At 45.2% G+C, this 17,934-nt stretch overlaps 1 pseudogene across 1 annotated transcript in view; it reads left to right on the forward strand.

Annotated features, from left to right (window-relative positions):
• Positions 1–7,071: 7,071 nt before the first annotated feature.
• LOC311150491 (occludin-like) overlaps positions 7,072–17,934 on the forward strand; it is a 31,668-nt pseudogene continuing 20,805 nt past the window's right edge. Inside the window, exons 1-2 of the transcript in view lie at positions 7,072–7,776; positions 8,715–8,876. The product of the transcript in view is annotated as an occludin-like (transcript). The remainder of the gene's footprint in view (positions 7,777–8,714; positions 8,877–17,934) is intronic.

Consider the following 17,934-nt stretch of genomic DNA (forward strand, 5'->3'; position numbering starts at 1 on the left):
CTATTCGAACTTCCGGCAAATCTGACCACGACTCCATTTTGCTTCTCTCTTCCTATAGGCAGACACTCAAACAGGAAGTACCTGTGCTAAGGACTATTCAACGCTGGTCTGACCAATCGGAATCCACGCTTCAAGATTGTTTTGATCACGCGGACTAGGATATGTTCCGGGTAGCTTCCGAAAATAATTTAGACATATACACTGAAACGGTGACTGAGTTTATAAGGATGTGTATAGGTGATGTTGTGCCCATTATGACTATTAAAACCTACCCTAACCAGAAACCGTGGATAGATGGCAGCATTCGCGCAAATCTGAAAGCGCGAACCACCGCATTCAACCATGGCAAGGTGACTGGGAATATGGCAGAATACAAACAGTGTAGCTACTCACTCCGCAAGGCAATTAAACTGGCAAAACATCAGTATAGAGACAAAGTGGAGTCGCAATTCAACGGCTCAGACACAACATATGTGGCAGGGTCTACAGACAATCACGGACTACAAAAGGAAAACCAGCCACGTCGCTGACACCGACGTCTCGCTTCCAGACAAGCTAAACACCTTCTTCGCCCGCTTTGAGAATAACACAGTGCCACTGATGAGGCCCACTACCAAGGATTGTGGCCTCTCCTTCTCCATGGCCGACGTGATTAAGATATTTAAGCATGTTAACCCCCGCAAGGCTGCCGGCCCAGACGGCATCCCTAGCCACGTCCTCAGCGCATGCGCAGACCAGCTGGCTGGTGTGTTTATGGACATATTCAATATCTCCCTTTCCCAGTCTGCTGTTCCCACATGCTTCAAGATATCCACCATTGTTCCTGTACCCAAGAAAGCAAAGGTAACTGAACAAAATGACTATCGCCCTGTAGCACTTACCTCTGTCATCATGAAGTGCTTTGAGAGACTAGTCAAGGATCATATCACCTCTACCTTACCTGTCACCCTAGACCCACTTCAATTTGCTTACCACCCCAATAGATCCACAGATGATGCAATCGCCATCACACTGCACACTGCCCTATCCCATCTGGACAAGAGGAATACTTATGTAAGAATGCTGTTCATTGACTATAGCTCAGCATTCAACACCATAGTACCCTCCAAGCTCATCATTAAGCTCGAGGCCCTGGGTCTGAACCCAGCCCTGTGCAACTGGGTCCTGGACTTCCTGACGGGCCGCCCCCAGGTGGTGAAGGTAGGAAACAACATCTCCACTTCGCTGACCCTCAACACTGGGGCCCCACAAGGGTGCGTGCTCAGCCCCCTACTGTACTCCCTGTTCAGCCATGACTGCGTGGCCAAGCATGCCTCCAACTCAATCATCAAGTTTGCAGACGATACAACAGTAGTAGGCTTGATTACCAACAATGACAAGACCGCCTACAGGGAGGAGGTGAGGGCTCTGGGAGTGTGGTGCCAGGAAAATAACCTCTCACTCAACATCAACAAAACAAAGGAGATGATCGTGGACTTCAGGAAACAGCAGAGGGTGCACCCCCCTATCCACATCGACGGGACCACAGTGGAGAAGGTGGAAAGCTTCAAGTTCCTTGGCGTACACATCACCGACAAACTGAAATGGTCCACACACGCAGACAGTGTGGTGAAGAAGGTGCAACAGAGCCTCTTCAACCTCAGGAGGCTGAATAAATTTGTCTTAGCACCTAAAACCCTCACAAACTTTTACAGATGCACAATTGAGAGCATCCTGTCGGGCTGTATCACCGCCTGGTATGGCAACTGCACCGCCCACAACTGCAGGGCTCTCCAGAGGGTGGTGCAGTCTGCCGAACGCATTAACGGGGGCAAACTACCCGCCCTCCAAGACACATACAGCACCCGATGTCACAGGAAGGCCAAAAAGATCATCAAGGACATCAACCACCCGAGCCACTGCCTGTTCACACCGCTATCATCCAGAAGGCGAGGTCAGTACAGGTGCATCAAAGCTGGGACCGAGAGAATGAAAAACAGCTTCTATCTCAAGGCCATCAGACTGTTAAATAGCCATCACTAGCACATTAGAGGCTACTGCTGCCTATTGAAATCACTGGCCACTTTAAGAAATGGAACACTAGTCACTATAATAATGTTTACATATCTTGCACTACTCATCTCATATGTATATACTGTATTCTATTCTATAATATTCTACTGTATCTTAGTCAATGCCGCTCTGTCATTGCTTGTCCATATATGTATATATTTTTAAATCCCATGCCTCACTAGTTTTGTGTGTATTGGGTATATGTTGTGAAATTGTTAGATATTACTTGTTAGATATTACTGCACTGTCGGAGCTAGAAGCACAAGCATTTCGCTACACCCGCTATAACATCTGCTAAACACGTGTATGTGACAAATACAATTTAATTAGATTTGATTTGATTTAGCTAAGCTATTATTTATACTATGCTCCACGTCTCATCTCACTAAAAATTGCTAAGGCGAAAAGCAAATTCCACCATTGTGGCTAATCTGTATTGTGGCTAGCTTCACATAGGTGACTTATTCCACCATGACATCATTCTCCTCCTTATTTGACTGTAGTTAGCTAGCTGCCAGCTTAGACGCATGTGATTGTTGAGACCTAATGTTGCAAGCAAACTGCTTCAAAGATGGATGATGTCGAGAATTATCCTAGGTAGCTACCTAGGTAAATGACAACCCTATAAATTAAGGATTCACTCTATTGCTTAATAAGTGATCTAGCTAACATGAGCTAGCCAACATGCATTGCTTCTGACACATGCCACGGTCCTGCTTCCTTCACATCTGACAGATATTTAGCTACAGTAGCTAGCTAGATAATAATGGTTTATGAAAATTTCAGTTTAGTTCATTATCTAGCTAGCTAAATGTAAAACTGAGTCTGGCTGTAAAACTTTATCAGTTGTAGCCAAGCTAGCTACCTTGATACTCACTCAGTAATGTTAGCTTACCATGATTTTCTGGCCAATCCCAGTCGACTCCTTGCCTACTCCCGTCTCTTGGTCTTCTAGGTTCAAAACTATATGGCTGTAGTCTGGTGCCTTATTGTCAAAAGCAAACACAGCCACCTGGTGCAGCCAGACAGTCAATGGCTCAGTGTTCCAAAACTGCTCACAAGTCAAGCAAGGACAATGTTCCATTTGTTCTTTTTGTGTGTTTTTATAGTGCGCATGCGGCACAGCAGCATATTATTGATTTGATCTGCAATTTCCACACCAAAAAAAGGTGACATATCATATTGATACATATCTACACTACCGGTCAAAAGTTTTAGAACACCTACTCATTCAAGGCTTTTTCTTTATTTTTACTATTTTCTACATTGTAGAATAATAGTGAAGACATCAAAACTATGAAATAACACATATGGAATCATGTAGTAACCAAAAAAGTGTTAAACAAATCAAAATATAGCCACCCTTTGCCTTGATGACAGCTTTGCACACTCTCTCAACCAGCTTCATGAGGTAGTCCCCTGGAATGCATTTCAGTTAACAGGTGTGCCTTCTTAAAAGTTAATTTGTGGAATTTCTTTCCTTCTTAATGCGTTTGAATTAGACTTGCTTGGGCCAAGAAACACGAGCAATGGACCGGTGGAAATGTGTCCTTTGGTCTAGAGTCTAAATTTGAGATTTTTGGTTCCAACCACCGTGTCTTTGTGAGACGCGTTGTGGGTGAACAGATGATCTCTGCATGTGTATTTCCCACCGTAAGGCATGGAGGAGGAGGTGTTATGGTGTGGGGGTGCTTTGCTGGTTACCACAGCATTCTTCAGCGATACGCCATCCAATCTGGTTTGGGCTTAGTGGGACTATCATTTGTTTTTCAATAGGACAATGACCCAACACACCTCCAGGCTGTGTAAGGGCTATTTTCCCAAGAAGGATAGTGATGGAGCGCTGCATCAGATGACCTGGCCTCCACAATCCCCCGACCTCAACCCAATTGACATGGTTTGGGATGAGTCGGACCGCAGAGTGAAGAGTAAGTCCCCTGTAGCTCAGTTGGTAGAGCATGGTGCTGCAATGCCAGGGTTGTGGGTTCGTTTCCCACGGGTGGCCAGTATGAAAATGTATGCACTCACTAACTGTAAGTTGCTCTGGATAAGAGCGTCTGCTAAATGACTAAAATGTAAATGAAGGAAAAGCAGCCAACTAGTGCTCAGCATATGTGGGAACTCCTTCAAGACTGTTGGAAAAGCATGCCAGGTGAAGCTGGTTGAGAGAATGCCAAGTGTGCAAAGCTGTCATCAAGGCAAAGTTGGATATTTGAAAAATATAAAATATATTTTGATTTGTTTAACACTTTTTTGGTTACTACATGATTCCATATATGTTATTTCATAGTTTTGATGGCTTCACAATTATTGTACAATGTAGAAAATAGTAAAAAAAACAACATGCATTTGCTTGACACCCCCTCATTTTCATATGGAGGAAGAAATACATAAATAAATAAATGAAGAAATAATATAAATGAATAAAATGAAAGAAAGTGGAATTAATTATTTAAATAATTATATATCTATTTATGTGTGCATTCATTTATCCATTTATTTATGTATCTATTTACAGTATGTGTGCAAAGTCATTGTAGCATATAATTTCACTTCCCCTGTGAAAACCATGAGCATGGTCTGGCTTGGCTTTGCTGTACCGTGTCCATACAATGTAGAAAAACGCCTCTCTATCCCAAATCGTTCAACATTGAAGATTACAATAGATGGCGAAGTCAAATTACTGGTTTCCCCCATCCATCTGTGGTGAAGTTTTTCCTAAATGCTTATGACAAATCCATCTCCACAACCAGCCATAGCCTAGCCAGTTGGCTAATCTTTTGAATATGGTGTAGTTAAAAAAAACAGCAACAACAGATAACAAGGTTAGCAAGATAGCTAGCTAAGTAGCTAGGTAAGGTTAGCATGCTAGCTAGCTAGATAAGGTTTGCATGCTAGCTAGCTACACTGACAGCTGGCAGTGCCCTATTTGGTTTTTTTTCTCCACTCCACGTGAAAATCACCACGACATTCCTACACCCAATTCGAGAATATGTATTAGGAGCATACACCATTCTTCGGAGGTGGAACCTAAACGAGTATTTCCGCTCTAGGGCAGGAATTACCTCAAAATAGAGGCGGCAACTTCCTCTGGAGGGTGCCTTTAACCATTTACAGGATTTAACCATTTACAGGATATAACCATTTAAAAGCTTCCTCTTGTTACTTTTCTTTATAGGCCTCTTGTTACTTTTCTTTATAGGCCTGCAGTTTGTTAGTTGGGCAAATTATTATTGTGTTTTTAATGTGGTCTGTAGACCTATTTTTTGTATTTTATGCAAAACAATTATAATTAGTTTTCACTAATAGTAATAATTTAACACAGGATATGGACAGTGGCCATCGAATATAGCAGTAACGTGTATTTTGGGTGACTGAAGCCTGAACTTGCTTGCTTTGATGTGTGTCAGCCTTTCATGAGTCTGCCCAGTTCCACTCTTGAATTATTTACTGTATCCTGCCTGTCAGAGAGAGAACACAGCTGTGTTTGTTTGTGTGTGCTTGTGTGTGTGTACACGCATGCGTGTGTATGTATGTGTGTGTGCGCAAGTGTAGGACTATACATAGTCATTCAGGTTAGAGTGGTGACAGGGGTAACCGTAAGGGCACAGACACTATCATCATTCATTACATTGCTTATGTCATAGCTTCACCTGTATACTCATCACATGGTCTGTGGACAGGACACATGACACCTGGACGACAAGTAAGCAGCTGAGAGGTAGAGAACACAGTGGAGCACCTTGTGGAAAACACCACACAGCAAAATCAATGGTGTACATGTAACTCGGAAAGTGTTCAATGTACACTAGTTTCTGTGAACATATGAGTCCCACTGAACTGGTGTTAAAATAACACTTTTGAAACTGTTAAAGAGTTGATCTCTGTTGCAGTGTTCCCCATTCAACTCTTAAAGTGTTCAGATTAACTTGATTGTGGTGTTTGCATAGCTCTACTGTAGCGTAATACGCAACACCTACAGTGTAAAACATAACACTTGATTTAGATAAATTGGACTCACTTTGCTTAGTGCTGAAGCTGTTACACTTTCTGAGTGTAAGAAATTAGCACCTGTAGTGTTACAGTAAATCATTTTTGGGTGGTGTTAGGGAACTCCTGGTTTACAGGCCACATCAGGCCTGCAAGTCACATTATGCCGATATGCAAAGTGATGTGAAATTCCTATTGGAATTCAGCCAGCGATGACCAACAATTGGGATTTTTATTCACCCGCAACCTGCATTCAGAGTGACTGTCAGGGTTAGGAAAGTTGATAAAGGAGACTACCTAAACCATTTCAACTGGAATAACCATTTCAGTAATGGGTGCAATAAATCTAACTAACTGATTGGAATAGTTGAGAAAAATGTATGTTATTTATCTTTGTGTAGCATAAGATTAATCAATCAATCAATCAATGTACATGCAAAAACAGATATTAAAAACAATCCTAAAAAAGCTACCTGCAGTAGGGCATGCTGGGAAATATGATAATGATGGGCGTGGTTTTGATGGGAATGTTTTACTCTCCACAGTGTAACACCAACACTGGGGGTTCTTTTACACCACTGAGTTTTAATTTCACTCTTACAGAGTGAATTTAACTCCTGAATCAACACTAGAAATGTTACACTGAAAATTCAACACTGGCCAATTCGCTGTGCATGCATGACTGCACCTGCTGCAGCTGCCTTCTGATGTCTGTCTGAATTATTGAGGTCCACTGAGTTGAGTTGCAGTGGACTGATAAGTTCTGTGGTTCACTGAGGGAGAGGGAGCATTGTTGGCAACAAACCTAAAGAGAATATTATAGGTTGGGCAAACACATGGAGAGAAGAGAGACATTCCAGATCTAGCCTATGTGTCATTCCAATTGGTTGTAATAGTAAGTGATGTCATTTTATATTATGATATGATTTATATAATTTGTGATAAGATGTGATTTATAATGATAGTATATTAGGATGGCATGATATGGTGTATTTCTCTTGTTTTGCAAGCCTCACTTTTCTCTGAATCATGAATGAGCCGCGGCATTATGACAGCCCACCCATCTGTAGCCCTCCCTACACTACTACCTCCAATTGATTCTACACCCACAGGAGCATGCACTCCCCAAATAGCAACTTCTATATGGAGGAGATGCCCCAGCACTTTTACAAATGGTTCTCTGCTCCTGGGCTTGTCAAAACCATGGAGGGAGCCACAGTCATCATGCGTTTCCTAATTTTTGCCTGTGTAGCCTCCATGTTGGTCTGGGACATGCACAGAGCAGGAATAGGAATGGGCTTTATAGGGGCTGGCAGTGGCTCTTGTGGATTCTACGGAAACAGCTACAGCTATTCCAGCTCCTACATGACCCGCTACTCGTCTAAGTCAGCCATGATATCCATTGAGACCATTAACTTCCTGGTTTCTCTGGGGTTCCATGTGGGGAGTTTCTCTCGGTCGCCTGCCATATGCGGTAGGAGGTTTTACCTGACCATGTTAATCTGTGATGTGGTCCTGGCAGTGCTGCAGGGCATCATTGACATTGTATTTGGGATCGGGGTCAACCCCATGTCACAGAGCTCTCAAAGCATGCTCTATAACCCTATGCTGATGATGTGCCAGAACATGAAGGGAAGCCCCGGTCTGAGTGGGAGTGTGGGAGCGGGGTTCCCCAGGGTTTTCCCCATGTACAACCAGTATCTCCAACACTACTGCTACATGGACCCTGAAGAGGTGGGTCTAAGCTAGGGCTGACACGGTAATTGTATAATTGTGTAACCGACGATTATGGATGAAGACATTAAAATATCCCACTGGGCAAAAACTGATTGAATCAACATTGTTTCCACGTCATTTCAACCCAAAGAATCTATGTGATGACATTGAATCAATGTAGAAAACTGATTGGATTTACAAAAAGTCATCAACGTAAGGGCATTAAAACGTTTTTTTACCCAACTTTGAACATAAATCCAATGACATGATAAAATGTTTTATTGATTTCACGTTGAATTCACGTTAGTTGAAAACTCAACCAAATGTAAATCAAAACTAGATGTTGAACTGACTTCTGTGCCCAGTGGGATATATGTATGTTTTTTATGAACTTCATTTTCAAGTCAACAAACTTTACCTAAAAGCAGTAAAGTAAAAGTAAGTCTGGTTCACATCTAACATTCGATATAAGGAGAGATGAGAGGAGACAAAACTAGCCAGTTTTAGAAGTTTGTGTTGTGGAACATGCAGCTGATTGAAGACGGCTGGTTGAGTCCGTTTCCGTGGTAACTTAATAAAACGTTGTTGCTCCTTGTTTCAGCAAGGTTTTATAGGAAACAAGTATCATAAAATACCTTCAACCAATGGCTTACAAAAACAGGGCACACTCTGTGACGGTCAGGAACGGAGGAGAGGAACAAATGTGTGACTCCGTCACAACCCTAGTCAAAGCTTTACTTCAATATACAGTACATCTTTACTTTGTAAACCTTCATAGTTTACTATTACATGCTATACAAATACTGTTGACCCCTTTTTGTGTTTTATAAAGTTAATAAATGTAAATCAGTGTGGCTAATTATTATATTGAATTTCTTTATAGATACTCTTTCATCACCTAAATAAATGAATAATCTGTAGTGATAAGAACACATCTAATCTATCCTTTGTTTCAGGCTGTGACATTGGTGCTTGGGTTCTTTGTAGTGGAGGCACTGTGTGTAGCTGCATATTATGCCTATAAAACCCACAGTAAGATAATGCGCCACGTCAAACACAACATGATCTGGGACCGGTCACTGCTCAGGCCACCAGAGGAACATGATGTGCAGGACTGGGTAAGTGGATAATTCAATTTATTGTGGTAAATAGGGCCTGAAATTCCCTGCAATAGTCTCTTCCTACTCATGTTGGCCAAGGAAATCCTTAATGTGGTTGGTTGGTATAACTCTACTGAGCAAAAATATTAAATGCAACATTCAACAATTTCAATGATTTTACTGAGTTACAGTTCATATAATCAGTCAATTGAAATAAATAAATTAGGCCCTAACCTATAGATTTCACATGACTGGGCAGGGGCATAGGCCCACCCACTGGGGAGCCAGGCCCAGTCAATCAGAGTAAGTTTTTCTCCACAAAGGGCTTTATAGAGCCCCACAGTGGAGGTGTCATAATACCCATAAAAACTAGCGGCCAAACAGGGAAATGTAGGCTTACCCTGGCGTGACATTTTTAACCATCTAAATATCTCTTGGACATCGTGACTTTTATCAATATATTCGACTCTATTTACTCTCAGATTCAAAAATGCAAATTAGCATCAAAGTAGACATCATGCAAGACCACAAATCCCTGCAAACTCCTGCACGTCATCTCTAGCTGACACCTTTGCTAACAGGTATTGTGTCAATTTCAAACTTGCACAAGACAGTTCACAGAATTGTCTATTTAAAGAAATGCAGACAATTTATGTATTACTAAATTGAGCTAACATTAGATATTTAATCCAGAGATTTTTACCTTTGCCTCAGTTCGGAAGTCTCGTCCAGATCATGGCATTTGTAGTTCTTTATGATAGCCACATTAGCAGCTAATGTCAAGGCCGGGCGTAGGTGTGGTGTGGAATCAATTGCAGGATGCAGATGCAAGTCCAAAAACACTTTAATAAAGTCCACAGAAACAACGGCTATAAACAGAGCCGGTTGAACAAGGGAAAAATAAATGCACTCAGCGTAAAAGTACAACAAACGCACAACGTGCGGACTCTCTAATAACATAGAGCACAAACTGACTGGCAACACCTGCTGACATAGAACAACTACACACAACCACAAGACAGAAACAACGAGAACTTAAAGGACACATAATCAAGACGAAATGAGCAACAGGTGTAACAAATCAGACCAAACCAAACACACACAGACACAACGAACGGTGGCAGCTAGTACTCCGGGGACGACGACCGCCGAAGCCTGCCCGAACAAGGAGAAGGAGCATCCTCGGCCGAAACCGTGACAGTACCCCCCCCCTTGACGCGCTGCTCCAGCCGTGCGCCGACCCCGGCCTCGGGGATGACCAGGAGGACGCGGAGCAGGGCGCGTGGGATGACCACGATGGAACTCAGTCAGAAGAGACGGGTCTAAGATATCTCTCCTCGGCACCCAGCACCGCTCCTCCGGACCGTACCCCTCCCACTCCACGAGATAATTGGAGACCCCCCATCCGGCGTCTCGAATCCAGGATGGACCGAACTGTGTACGCCGGAGCCCCCTCGATGTCCAGCGGGGGCGGAGGAGTCTCTGCTATCTCACACTCCTGGAGTGGACCAGCTACCACCGGCCTGAGGAGAGACACAGGGAACGAGGGGTTAATATTCTTATACTCAATAGGAAGTTGTAATCTGTAACACACCTCGTTCAACCTCCTCAGGACTTTAAAAGGCCCCACAAACCGCCGACCCAGCTTCCGGCAGGGCAGGCGGAGGGGCAGGTTTCTGGTCGAGAGCCAGACTCGATCTCCCGGTGCGTACACCGGTCCCTCACTGCGGTGGAGATCGGCGCTCGCCTTGTGTCGACTGATGGCCCGCTGCAGATGTACGTGAGCAGCGTTCCACGTCTCCTCCGAGCGCCGCACCCACTCATCCACCGCAGGGGCCTCGATCTGGCTCTCATGCCAAGGTGCCAGAACCGGCTGGTACCCTAACACACACTGGAAAGGGGTTAGTTTAGTGGAGGAGTGGCGGAGAGAGTTCTGTGCCATCTCGGCCCATGGAACATATCTCGCCCACTCCTCCTACCGGCCCTGGCAATATGACCTCAGAAACCTACCCACATCCTGGTTTACTCGTTCAACCTGCCCATTGCTCTCCGGGTGGTACCCCGAGGTAAGGCTCACCGAGACCCCCAAGCGCTCCATGAACGCTCTCCAGACTCGAGAGGTAAACTGGGGGCCTCGATCAGACACTATATCCTCGGGTACCCCGTAATGCCGGAAGACGTGAGTGAATAGTGCCTCAGCGGTCTGTAGGGCAGTGGGAAGACCCGGCATGGGAAGGAGACGACAGGCCTTCGAGAACCGATCCACAACGACCAGGATGGTGGTATTTCACTGGGAGAGGGGAAGATCAGTAACGAAATCCACCGAGAGGTGAGACCAGGGTCGTTGTGGAACGGGCAGGGGTTGTAACTTACCCCTGGGCAAATGTCTGGGTGCCTTACACTGGGCACATACCGAACAGGAGGAAACATAAACCCTCACATCCCTGGCTAACGTTGGCCACCAGTACTTAGTGCTAAGGCAGTGCACCGTCCGGCCAATCCCTGGATGTCCAGAGGAGGGTGACGTGTGAGCCCAATATATAAGTCGATCCCGAACCTCGAACGGCACGTACGTCCGACCCACAGGACACTGTGGAGGGCTAGGATCGGTACGCAACGCCCGCTCGATTTCGGAATCGACCTCCCACACCACCGGTGCCACCAGGCAAGACGGCGGGAGTATGGGCGTGGGCTCAACGGACCTCTCCTCCGTGTCATACCACCGGGACAGAGCATCTGCCTTACCATTCTGGGACCCAGGGATGTACGTGATCTTAAAAACGAACCGGGCCAGAAACATATTCCACCTAGCCTGGCGAGGGTTCAGTCTCCTAGCTGCCCGGATGTACTCCAGGTTTCGGTGGTCTGTCAAAATGAGGAAAGGGTGTTGAGCCCCCTCAAGCCAATGCCTCCACACCTTTAGGGCCTGGACCACGGCTAGCAGCTCCCTGTCCCCCACGTCATAATTTCGCTCCGCCGGACTGAGCTTTTTAGAGTAAAAAGCACAGGGGCGGAGTTTCAGGGGCGTGCCAGATCGTTGCGAGAGCACGGCCCCTATACCGGCTTCAGACGCGTCTACCTCGACCTGGAATGGGAGTGCGGGATCCGGATGCGCCAACACCGGCGCCGAGGTAAACAGGTCCTTCAGTCTCCCAAAAGCCCTATCCGCCTCAGCAGACCACTGCAAGCGCACCGGACCTCCCTTTAGTAGAGACGTTATGGGAGCTGCCACCTGTCCAAAACCCCGGATAAACCTCCTGTAGTAATTCGCAAAACCCAAGAACCGCTGCACCTCTTTAACAGTAGTTGGAGTTTGCCAATTACGCACGGCCGACACACGGTCAACCTCCATCTTAACCCCTGACGCAGACAACTGATAACCCAAAAAGGAGACAGACTCCTGGAAAAACTGAAATTTCTCTGCCTTGACATACAGATCATGCTCCAACAATCTCCTCAATACTCGGCGCACCAGGGCTACATGCTCGGCTCGGGTAGAAGAATACACTAGAATGTCGTCAATGTACACGACCACTCCCTGCCCCTGCATATCCTGGAAGATCTCATCAATGAAGGATTGGAAGACTGAAGGATCATTCATTAACCCGTATGGCATGACGAGATACTCGTAATGACCCGAGGTGGTACTAAATGCTGTCTTCCATTCGTCTCCCTCCCTAATACGCACCAAGTTGTATGCGCTCCTGAGATCCAATTTTGTGAAGAAACGCGCCCCGTGTAAAGACTCCGTCATAGTCGCAATCAGAGGGAGTGGATAACTGTATTTCACAGTAATCTGATTGAGACTGCGGTAATCAATACACGGGCGCAAACCTCCATCCTTTTTCTTCACAAAAAAGAAACTCGAGGACGCAGGGGAAGTGGAGGGCCGTATGTATCCCTGTCTCAGAGACTCGGCTATGTAAGTCTCCATAGCTATCTTCTCCTCTTGAGACAGAGGATACACATGGCTCCGCGGAAGCGCAGCTCCTACCTGGAGGTCTATCGCACAATCCCCCTGTCTATGTGGTGGCAATTGCGTCGCCTTCGCTTTACTAAACACAATTGCTAAATCATCATACTCGGGGGGAATGTGCAATGCCGGCAGTTGGTTTGGACTTTCCACCGAGGTCGCCCCTACGGAAACGCCCAGACATCGCCCTACACACTGGACAGACCACTCCTTGAGAGCCCTCTGTTGCCACGAAATAGAGGGATTATGAGTAATCAACCAGGGAAGCCCCAGCACCACCGGATACGCAGGAGAGTCTAAAAGATATAGCTGAATAGTCTCCTCATGACCCTCCTGCGTCCCCATCCTAAGTGGAGCTGTGACCTCCCTAATCAACCCCGATCCCAACGGACGGCTATCTAAAGCATGTACAGGGAAGGGACTACTGACTGGAAGGAGGGGAATCCCTAACTCAGCACAAAATCGCCGATCTATAAAATTCCCAGCTGCGCCTGAATCTACTAGCGCCTTATGCTGGGAATGAGGTGCAACCTGTGGGAAGCAAACAGGTATGGTTAGGTGATCAACAGAGAGCTCTGGGTAAGTGGGGCGCCTACTCACCTGGAGGGACTCCCCAGAGCGTGGCCTGCTGTCTCTCCCCCTAGGAGACCCCCCCCAGCACCTGGCCGCAGTGTGTCCTCCACGGCCACAGTAGGTACAGGGGTTGGTTCCCCTGGGGCTCCTTCTCCTCTCCTCTCTAGCGCCAGCACCCCCGAGCTCCATAGGACTAGGCTCGGAGGTGATGGAGGGTGGAATGGACGACCCCCACTCAGGACGTCCGCGGGTGGCCAACAGGGTGTCGAGGCGAATGGCCATGTCAACTAACTGGTCAAACGTGAGGGTGGTGTCCCTGCAGGCCAACTCATGACGGACGTCCTCCCGTAGGCTGCAGCGGAAGTGGTCTATGAGGGCCCGCTCATTCCACCCTGCGTCTGCCGCTAGAGTCCGGAACTCCAGTGCAAAATCCTGTGCGCTCCTCTTCCCCTGTCGGAGGTAGAATAGACGTTCTCCCGCCGCCTTCCCCTCAGGTGGATGGTCGAATACAGCCCTGAAGCGACGGGAGAACTCCGCATAGGTGATCGTCGCGGGGTCTATTCTCCTCCATTCGGCGTTGGCCCACTCCAACGCCTTGCCGGTGAGACAGGAGATGAGGGCGGAAACGCTCTCGTGTCCCGAGGGCACCGGGTGTACGGTGGCGAGGTAGAGTTCTACTTGTAGGAGGAAACCTTGACACCCGGCAGCGGTACCATCATACGCCCTCGGGAGCGAGAGCCGAATCCCACTGGGTTCCGGAGCGTGGACTAAGGGACTAACCGGTGCTGGTGGTACAGTGGGAGGAGGCGTGGGTGCCCAACTGGTCTCCAGGCGATGCAGGGTATTCATTACTCCTTGTAATGCGTTGGTGATCTGGGCTATCCTGTCATCCTGTCCGCGGACGCGCTCCTCCCATGACTCGGTCGCTGCTGCTGCTCCTGCTGATTCCATAAATGGTGTGTAGTTCTGTCAAGGCCTGGCGTAGGTGTGGTGTGGAATCAATTGCAGGATGCAGATGCAAGTCCAAAAACACTTTAATAAAGTCCACAGAAACAACGGCTATAAACAGAGCCGGTTGAACAAGGGAAAAATAAACGCACTCAGCGTAAAAGTACAACAAACGCACAACGTGCGGACTCTCTAATAACATAGAGCACAAACTGACTGGCAACACCTGCTGACATAGAACAACTACACACAACCACAAGACAGAAACAACGAGAACTTAAAGGACACATAATCAAGACGAAATGAGCAACAGGTGTAACAAATCAGACCAAACCAAACACACACAGACACAACGAACGGTGGCAGCTAGTACTCCGGGGACGACGACCGCCGAAGCCTGCCCGAACAAGGAGAAGGAGCAGCCTCGGCCGAAACCGTGACAGCTAATTAGCGTTGGTACCCTTACCCATTTTTGGGGGGTAAATACAGGCGAATATATTGATAAAAGTCCCCTTGTCCTAGAGAGATTTACACAGTTATCAAAACATCACGCCAGGGAAAGCCTACACGAAACACAGCCCTTATTTTAAGCGTTTCTAAAATACCCTATGATAAGAACGAATGGTGGAAAAACAATTGGATCCATTTCAATTTATTACATTTTGATGATGGTAGTATGATAAACTAACAAAATATACATTTTCATCAACTTTTTGACATTTGTATTTTTACTTTTACTGGACCAAAATACCCCAAAATCACAAAATGTATAAGTACATGCAAAAATGTCATTTTAGCCTGTGGTGCCTGGCCTTCATTCCTTTTAGGTCCCAACCTATCACCTGGACAGCTAAATAGATAGCAAAGGTGGATGGTCACCATTGGGGGATAACTTAAAGGTGATATCAGCTCTCAAGATAGTGGTTGGAAGAATAAACATAGCCTTGTGTTGTGATCATTGAGTGGCTGTAGTTTATGGAGAGTCACATTACCTCTTTTCACTGTCTCTCGGGTGTTTGTCTATGGCACACCTGGTTTCACTCGGATTGATCATTAACCAGCCAGCGGATAACAGGCATTTTTAGGACCCATATAAGGTCCTGGAGTCCTATTGTGACGTGAGATGTATTATTCATAAAGTCCATTAGTCATTTCATGGCTGTGTAGTCACTAAATGGTTTCGGCCAATCCTGGCACTGAGTTGTTTGAACAGTTATATGGCACACATTGACCATATGGAAATATTTGTTGTGCATTAAATTGAAAGAGCCATTTACAGTTTGTAAAACATGATCCCAAACAGAAAGCTGAAAACAGAGCAATGAAAAAAATTAAACTATTCCCTCATTCAGACATTCTATTTCTAATGGCTAACAATTCACAGAGGTACTATAACCTCATAGTTGTGGATATGGTAGCAATAGCTCCTTGTGAGGAGCTGGTTTCATAAGTGACCTGGGTAACACTTCATTTTAAGGGGTCCTTATAAATATTGAAGTTAATTGTAATAACTCAAAGTTACCAAGTAGCGAATCTTGTTACCATGCTTGTTACAAATGTGCAAGTTTCCACCAATTTAGTGTTTTGTTTCTTCTCAGCTGCATTCGATTCAGTAACAACTGTCACAAGGTTGTCATCTCTCGTGGACAGATGTGCTGGGTGTCCGAGATTACAAAGGTTGGAGTCTCAATAGACTCTAATTACCGCCAGTGAATGCACTCTTTAAAATCTCCACTCAATGTTGTTGCTAGCACTTGCCTCCAAAAAGTGTACCATCTGGCTTAATTAGTTGAGTTTACAGAAACAGATCAGATATAGGTCAACCTCATATGTGTGTCGTCCCAGATTATAATTACAAAATTACTTATAATTAATGTGTATGTTACCCATTATGACAACCTGAACCTCCTTGCCATCCAAGTGGGACAATAAACACACACCGTTTTACATTACACACAGCGTACTGTAATATGTAATATCATATTAAATGTAATATTTATAAGACAATTGAATTACTATTACTATAGTAATTACTATGTAATGACTATTTAGCTAGTTAAAATTAAGTGTATCTTGAGAGGTAATTACTTGTAGTTACTGTGTACTTATATATAGTACATTACCCATGCTGACAAACTGGTCCTCATTTGAAGGTTTCCGGAAGTACCATCCAAGTGGAAGGATTAACACACTAGTACAACACAGAGTACATGTAATATCTGCCTAAGTACAATGTAATTACTAGGTACACAGGATTTAGCTAGTTACAATAAAATGTATCTTGAGGGCTACTTGTAATTATTGTGAACCTACAGTGCATTCGTAACGTATTCAGACCCCTTGACTTTTTCCACATTTTGTGACATTACAGCCTTATTCTAAAATATATTACAATCTTTTTTTCATCATCAATCTACACAATCTACACATAATGACAAAAAGGAAACAGGTTTTTAGACATTTTTGCAAATGTATTACAAATAAAAAACTGAAATACCTTATTTACATAAGTATTCAGACCCTTTGCTATGAGACTCGAAATTGAGTTCAGGTGCATCCTGTTTCCATTGATCATCCTTGAGATGTTTCTACAACTTCATTGGAGTCCACCTGTGGTAAATTAAATTGATTGGACATGATTTGGAAAGGCACCCACCTGTCTATATAAGGTCCCACAGTTGACAGTGCATGTCAGAGCAACAACCAAGCCATGAGGTCGAAGGAATTGTCTGTAGAGCTCTGAGACAGGATTGTATCGAGGCACAGATCTTGGGAAGGGTACCAAAACATTTCTGCAGCATTGAAGGTCCCCAAGAACACAGTGGCCTCCATCATTCTTAAATGGGAGAAGTTTGGAACCACCAAGACTCTTACAAGAGCTGACCACCCGGCCAAACTGAGCAATCGGGGGAGAAGGGCCTTAGTCAATGGCGCCGGAGAAGATGGCTGCCATTTTACAGCCCTCTAACCAATTGTACAATTATGTGTGTTTGTCCACGTTATTTGTAATTTATTCTGTACATAAGGTTTCTGCCACCGTCTCTTATGACCAAAAAGAGCTTCTGGATATCAGGACAGTGATTACTCACCTCGTATTGGACGAAGATGTTTTCTTCAACGAATCGGACGCAAAGGATATTCTACAGGCACCCGACAAGGATCAAATCCCTGTGATTTGCATGAGAAAGAGACAGAGATATCGTGGACGTAGGTCGGGGTGCCTAGTAAGAATCCGACGGCGAGCGAGTAAACTGCCTCGTCCATCAATCCTATTAGCCAATATTCAATCATTTGAAAATAAATTGGACGACCTAAGATTAAGGTTATCCTACCAACGGGACATTAAAAACTGTAATATCTTATGTTTCACCGAGTCGTGACAGAACGACGACATGGATAACATACAGCTGGCAGGATATACGCTACATCGGCAGGATAGAACGGCTGACTCTTTGTAAACAACAGCTGGTGCATAAAATGTAATACTAAGGCAGTCTCAAGGTTTTTGCTCACCTGAGGTAGAGTATCTCACAGAGATGGAAACTCAAGCCTGAGACTCGGACTCGAGTCGCACTTAAGTCG

The sequence above is a fragment of the Coregonus lavaretus genome (assembly GCF_964263955.1).
Source record: "Coregonus lavaretus genome assembly, chromosome: 23".
In the NCBI taxonomy this organism is placed as follows: Eukaryota; Metazoa; Chordata; class Actinopteri; order Salmoniformes; family Salmonidae; genus Coregonus; species Coregonus lavaretus.